We start from the raw sequence: 7947 nt of genomic DNA, 5'->3' as shown, positions 1-7947 counted from the left end.
GGTGTTTGGGGCGGAAGCCGTGATCCCTATTGAAGTAGCAATCCCAACAGCAAGATATCAACTACAGGATCAAGAGAACAACGATAGGATCCTATCCTAGGATCTTGACACTATCCATGAACTCGAGGATCTTGCTAAGATCCGCATCGCTGCACATCAACAAAGTGCCAAGGATCCCAGTGCAATCAAATTGGCACCTAAATGGGAAGGATCGTATCTCATTGATTCAAAAGTAGGAAATGGGGCATATTGGCTAGCTACCCTTGAGGGTAACATCTTGCCAAGATCCTGGAAAGCCATCCATCTAAAATCATGCTTCTTCTAAGTTGTATCGATCACTTTCAAACAAACTCAAGGTACACTCTCCTACCTCTACTTCTATCTAACTCTTTTTATTCTTCTGAAAACCATTACTAACTTAAGCATCGGAGGGCCGTTAGCCAAGCTAACGCCCATCCCAACCTAACATTTGTTGTGTGTAGGAAATCAAGGATCCTAACACACAAGGGTCCTAACACTCAAGGATCCTGACACACAAGGATCCTAATATTCATTGATTATGAAATTATAGGATCTTGACATCCGAGGATCCTAACACTCAGGGATCCCAATAGATACATAATTATGTGATCTTAACGATTGCAATATGCGATTATCCAAGTAACTACGAAGAGAGACTGATCATCTCTCCTACGATTAAGGGTACTTAATCCCCTCTAAGGTTGAAAGAGTTAATTACGTCTTTCATATGAGTTAAGGCTTCTACACCTCACTTTGACACACAAAATCTTATTATGTGATGTGAATAAGGGGATCATTTCACGATTCAGTGACTTAGCAACCCTCTTATTTCTGAACATATGTCAAGATCCTGACGTTTAAACATATGGTTGATAACACTTACTTGTAATCCTAAGTTAGGATCTTCACCAGTGTTTTCCTAAGGTTTATATCACTAATGTGTTATCTTGAGTTAGGATTTTCCCCAATAATTTGCTAAAGTTTATAACACTAACGTGTTATCCTAAATTGGGATTTTACCCAGTTATTTCCTAACACTAACGTGTTATCTTAAGTTGTGATTCTCCCCAGAAGTTTGCTGAACATAATTGTGTTTTCAAAAGATGGGATTTTTCCCAGGAAACATCTGAGGCTTGTAGCATTATTATGTTATAAACAGGGATCCTCCCCGGTTGCATTTGAAGTTGGGATTATAGTTGATTCTTAAAGGGGGATCCTCCTCGTTTCGCTAAATAAAAGCTCAACAAGGATCTTTCATGATGTATCCATAAAGTAAGGATCCTTCCATACATAATGTCATAGAGTACGCCTAATTTAAGGGATTGTGAATCCCAAGGAGCACCAGGTTATATCTATCCTTTAAAATCATATTTTCTACGTAATGTTTGAAGGTTTATTATCTAAAAAAGAACTTAACTATCGTAAGATCTCAATTTGATGACAAACTATTTTCTATTAGTTCAGAGTTCTTATAAGATGTAAACTTTCTAGGATCTTGATTACACAAGGATCCCTAGAAATCCTATTGCTGCAACTACACAAGTTAACCATGCAAACATAGGAGTATAAAATACCATAGATAAAAGAAGAAGTTTCACATTAATTCCATGAAAAATAAAAATTATTTTGTACAAAATCATGTTAAATGTTTTAGTCTAACACGCCAACACCGTGACTTGGTCATCATTGCCTGTGGTTTTCTCCTCCTCATTCGCCTTTTCCTGCTGCCCTTTAGGATCCTCACTGGTGTTGACAAGTTCACCCTTTAATTTGGAAAGGGCTATACGCCACCCAACCAGATTCTAGGATCCTGCGTTGGCCACATCTTCATCTAATTTGATCTTGTCTTCCCAAATAGCCATGACAGCACTAGCGTTCACTTCAGCGATCACCTCTGCCATCTCTACATTGTGCTCACCCTCTTTTCAAGACTTCTTTTTTCTCAAAAGTTCCACTTATTTCAGTAGATCCTCGTTGGTTGCCTTCCACACTTTCTCTTACTCCCTTAAAGCTTGTTTAACCTTTTTAGCCCAGATCCTCATGTCTATGGAGACAAGATCAAAAGACCTGGAAAAAAGTGACATCAGAAAGAGTGAAAGGAAAAGAATAAGGAACCAGAGTAACACTAACATTTACAACTTGAGAAAAGGAAACCAGCTTCAGGAGTGCATCCTCAGCTCCAAGAATTTCCATGCTCATGTGCGTAGCTTCGAAAGTTTTCCTCTCCTGGGATCCTGGAGTCTTCATAGTCAGATCGATAGGCAATAGAAGAGCTAATCTTTTCTTTCTTCACAAGAAACTGGCCACTTGACACGGCCGTATCTAGGTTAGGAAGGGAGAAATGAGCACCGGCGCCTGTGGCTTTCGATCATGGGAAAACCAAAGAAATCTTTAAAATTTCTCAAGACGCGAGATGAACGTACTCAAGGATCCTTATCAGTAGCCATAGTGATGATAGCGGTTGATATTTATTGATGATTGGAAGGATCAAGATTGAATTTCCTGTTAATCTCGGGAAGAGAAAGGAAGTTCTTGATCCTATCTTCGGTGTGTTCAGCAGGGGGAATTAACTCGTCAAACTTGAAAGCTAAAAAAAATCTTACAAAATAAGATGTGTGAATATTGGGGTCCTCAATATAAAGTTAAGAAACCCTAACCTTAACCCAGGATTGAGGGAAAATATTTCTACCAGGAATCGAGTCACATTTCATGAAAAAGTATCTTCATTTCCAAGCACCATTGTTATGCTTAGATTTCAATACAAGAGGTGATCCATCGGTTTTGACATTCAACAAGAAACAAGACTTCCCAAAGGTCGAAAGGTTGTAAACATAAGCTAATTCGTTTAGACCAATGTTGAGAACCATGGAGCGGTTCAGATTATCAACCCAATAAAGGATCCTCTAAACTGCTGGCATGACTTGGATGTATGAAATCTTAGTAATTTCGAAAAAGTTAGAGATGATTCCAGAAAAGGGATAAGTAAGGCCTAAGGTAAAAGGGTCCCCAAGAATACAAAACCCAAACAAGAGAAATAAAATCATGTTGGATCCTAACATCAAAAGGTTTGAAAACAGTGTCAGAGGGAAATGTTTCATCCGAACTCAATTCTTCAATACTATCGTCATCGAAGGTACAAGTTTCCTTATAGAAAATGAGTTTCTGATCTATGAAATCATCATCAATTATAGCTATGATGTTTTCACGAGAGCGAGCTCCTTTTTTGACCATTAAAAAAAAAGAAAACTAGGAAATAGAAACAAAATTAGTACCTTCGACGATATTCGGTGGACTTCCAGAAAAAGAGCTAAAGAGTAAGATGAAATTGAAAGGCTACATACTGTATTTATACAAGAATAAAAAAAGGTGGAAGGGTGATTCGACCTATTCCAACGACTAGATACCTATCCGTTTAAATTTAAATTACCTTATCACTTAAAACTTTTTACTTCATTTTTTACTTTAAAATTATACCTCTAAATATTTACGAACTAACGTTTATATTTCAAATGCATAATTTGGGGGCAATTGTTAGGGTCAGGATCCTTAAATCATATTTAGGATCCTTAGTATCTCTGAGGTCTCAGGATCCTTAAACATATCCCAGAGTCCTGATTATTACCACTAGTATTTCCTAACACTTATAATGACTATATTCTTCTTTATTTTTCTCACATGTGCAACATTAGTCAACACAAGACTCATTCTCATCAGAGAGTCAATTCAACTAAGCTTAAGACCCGGGGATACCAAGTCAAACAACATGCAATTACTTGTTCAAGGAGGATCCCGAAAATCTCAGACTTCTTGTTGTTTAGCTTAGACTACAAATAACACCTGTAAAACGCACAGAACACACACAATTAGCTCTACCATTACACTTGTACTTGTATTACCTTCATCATCTTTGTAATATTAGATATAAATCAACAAAACACATCAAGCAGGTGATCATTATCACCTCCCAAAGTTTTTTATCGGAGATCCTGTAAGGATCAAGGGCTTTCCTTGTAACTCAGCTTTCTCACTTTGATCATTATTCTATACTCAAATTGTACTAACACCACAACCTCTCATACAAATTGGTTGAATTACACTTGATCGATATTTAACCAAAATAACTTCATCTGTCAAAATCAATAGAATGGCGTTATGCCCTCTTGCCAGAATATCCACCTTCCTTTCAACCGCCATGTTCTTTGGTAGTTTTTCTTCTCTTTCTAGTGCCTCTAAACATCATTGTTGAACTATAAGAGCCTTGATCTTCACCTTCCATAAAGTTAAATAATTCGAACCATTGAACTTCTCCAAATCGAATTTGTGAGATGCCATCTTCAATCAATAGAATACCAACCGTAGCTCTGATACCATTTGTTAGGGAAAGAAGACGCTACTTGTCAAGACCAAGAACAAATCTGATGCTACTTTCCAAGTTCTGATGACCCTTATTAGGAAGTAATGCGGATAACACATGAAACCAAAAGCACACAAGGACACAATATTTACGCGATTCGGTCAAGTGGACCTACATCCATGGGCATGAAGGGAGTACTCATTATTCATAGAGTTCTCAAACAGAGATTACAAGCACAACTCAACAGAGATTGATCGTAATCACTAAGGATATGAAAGAAACTTCAAATGACTAGCAGACATCCCTATTTATATTGAAGTGATCAAACATAAAACCTTAATGAGCCAAGCCCTTTGCCCCATAAGCCCATGAATGGTGTCAACCAATCACAAACCGCCATGTATCTGCTTCTGGAACATTCATCCTTGAATTACATTGCGTGAGCATCAACAATACACATGATGGAGCATCATGATCCATAGTGGCTCATCATGATGCAAGAGTGGCACATCAAGATCACCATGGACCATCAACCGTCATGGTGGCACATCAAGTAGTAATCATTGAGAATTTACAACATCTAAGAAACCTTGAACAATCTTGAGCATCATAGAGGACTTCATAGTGAACATGGCTCATCAAGGGATACCATGGCTCATCTGGAACACATATGGCCACCAGGAACAGGTGTAGCGCATCAAGCTACCTAATGATTTAGAAGTGGTGCATTGTTGATACAAAAAGTGACCCTCTTTAGCTAAACGAACCGCATCATGACGTGTTGGTGATACCGTAGAATAAGTTGACTACCGAAGTTGGAGAAAACCTTTTGTGAACTACAACCGCAACTACTACCGCAAAGATGAATGATGAATGAAGATTTCAAGTTACTTTACTGACTTGGCATGTTTGCTTAGCTTTGTCCAGTGATCTTTGCATGGTCACTGAAGCTAGTAGGATATTATTTGTTTATTTTAGATGTAACTTTTAGGGACTTTATAAATAGAGGATCGCACTTCATGTAACAACAACACTTTCACGATCTTTCTAAACTATTATCGAAATACAAAGATCATTCATCTCTATTCTATCTTAACTGATATTCTGAGTTCCTCTTCACTTTAAGTTGATCACGTTTATTAACTTGTGTTTGCATGAAATCCTTGTTATGAATCAAGTCGGTGTCTACTTAATATAACTTCCTGTCATTTATATTTCCTTTATATTTCCGCAATCTAACATTTCTAACTTATTATTGTTGAGCTAACAAGATCATTGAGATTAACTTATTCCGCAACTTATTATCTTGTACTAACGTTTGTTCAATTGTTCCTCAAAGTTTTTCTCTTAATAATTGGTATCAGAGCCATAGTGGTTGCTTTTTACACAAAACTCTAAATTTAGAAAGCCTTCTATACCACTGAAGCTCATTCTTAAAAAATAAAAAAAGGAAATATGGCACAAGCTTTATCATTGAATGTTTCCAACAGTCTTGGAGGCTCGAATAGAGCTCCAATACTTGTTGCAAGTGAATACCACCATTGGTCTCAAAGAATGGAAATGTATCTTATGAGGCTCGATAGAGATGTATGGAGATCTGTGGAAGAAGGACCCCATGTCCCTGTTCTCACTCTTGTTCAAGCAAATGGTGCTCAGACACGACTTGGTGGAGCTTAGGCAGCTATGAATTGACCAATAAATGATGATCTCGACAAAATGGAGAAAGATGCCATGACATTTTATGAAATCTCATGTGGTGTTGCTCCAAATAATTTTGACATCATCATCAACTGCAAGTCTGCAAGAAGATCTGAGATGTGTTCAAAAATCTTTATCAAGGGTTTGAACAAGCTAAAGACAAGAAACACACCACTGCACTCAATGAGTTTAACAATTTAAGCTCTCCCTGGTGAAGGACTTGAATATTTGTTCAAAAGGTTCAACGTCATAATCACAAAGCTATCAAATGTTGGTACAGTTCGAAGCAATCACGAGACAAATCTTAAATTTATGAATAGTTTGGGTAGACACTGGACCACGGAAAAAATGATAGTCCAAGGAGACAGAAAGATCCACACTCGCTCACTGTTCAAACTGTATGGTGAACTTTAAGCACAAGAATCAACCGTGTTAAAGGATTGTGCAGATCTAGGAGGACTACTTGCTTTGATGGCTCAAACCCTGCAGTTCAAAGCTCCTCAGTACCCATATACCGTAGAGTCATCATACCAACACTCATATGATAATCCATCGCAGTTATATGAAGCTGATGCCGAACTAGATGATGAAGAAGAATTTCAAAATGCTATTGACTTAGTCAGCCAACATTTTAACAGGCTTTCACCACCATCATTTCATAAAAACCAACAATTCACCAAACCACCCTTCAATTGCAACTTCAACCCGCAGAATATCCAACCACAATATCCCAGAAACCCTCATCATCCTTCACAATCGCAGAACAATTCTTCAAAGAAGCCATCGCAGAACAACAAACCTTCAGACTCTGGTACCACTACTAAAGACAAAGACGGAGTCGTTATTTTCCATAAGTGTAATAAGGAAAACCACTTTGCCAAAGACTGTAAAGCAAATTTGGTAAAGGATAAGGCATTATACCTTAGAATGTCCCAAGAAATGGAGGAAAAAGAAAAGGCAAGAGCTTACATTGCTCAAGTGAAAGGGGATCATCAAGTATGGTCCTCAGGTGATGAAGATGAAGAAATTGACAACTACAAGAAGAAATGGAAGATTTGGATGGTGGCAACCACCGAAGAGGATGGATCGACGAATTTGCAAAAGAAATACTGTTACATGGCAAAAGATGGCACTCTCAGCATCGTCGAGCAGGTAAAAATTATGATCTATTCTAATAATTACAGCATGCATGATTGTGAACCTTATTTAGAAAGACTTAATGACATCTGTGTTTCCGTCCTTTCAGACTACAACAAAGCCTTAGATGAAAAGAACATAGCTTCCCAAGAGATGTACCATGTGAGAGGAAGACTAAAAGACAAAAGGCTTAAGGTTGACATGCTAGAAAAGGACTTATTGTTAGACAAAGATGCTAGGATGTTAAGTCAAACTCAGTTAGATATTGCTTTAAATCAATGGGATTTAGCCCGAAAGGAGATTGTACGTTTGAATCTTTTAATTGGAAAACTCTTTAATGAAAGTGAAGTGATTGAGAATATTGTTAACAATGGGACCATAGACAATACATATAATTGGGGATGGTCCAGTGGGTACTCAACCGATGAGACCTCTTCTCCCCGATTCAATGTTGAACGTCCCTATGTCCCACCATATAAACCTTTTCAATTTCCAATCAACAAAAAACGTATCCCGAAGACATCCAATGTCACTTCGGTAGACTTCGTGAATTCAACAACAATTGTGTCATTGAGGAAATTCTTCCTGAATCCTCGAGTAATGCAAATGAATTCATACCCACCATTGGCACAATATGTCCTGGTTCTCAATCAATCTTAGATGTTGATGAAGAAATTGTCATGGAAGAACCTAAATTCGAAACTGACTATTCATTCTTGTCGTCCAAAACTTGTCCC

This window comes from Lactuca virosa, chromosome 7 (assembly GCF_052849685.1).
Source record: "Lactuca virosa cultivar CGN04683 chromosome 7, Lactuca_virosa_CGN04683_v6, whole genome shotgun sequence".
In the NCBI taxonomy this organism is placed as follows: domain Eukaryota; kingdom Viridiplantae; phylum Streptophyta; class Magnoliopsida; order Asterales; family Asteraceae; genus Lactuca; species Lactuca virosa.
Note: the sequence above shows the minus strand (reverse complement) of the source record.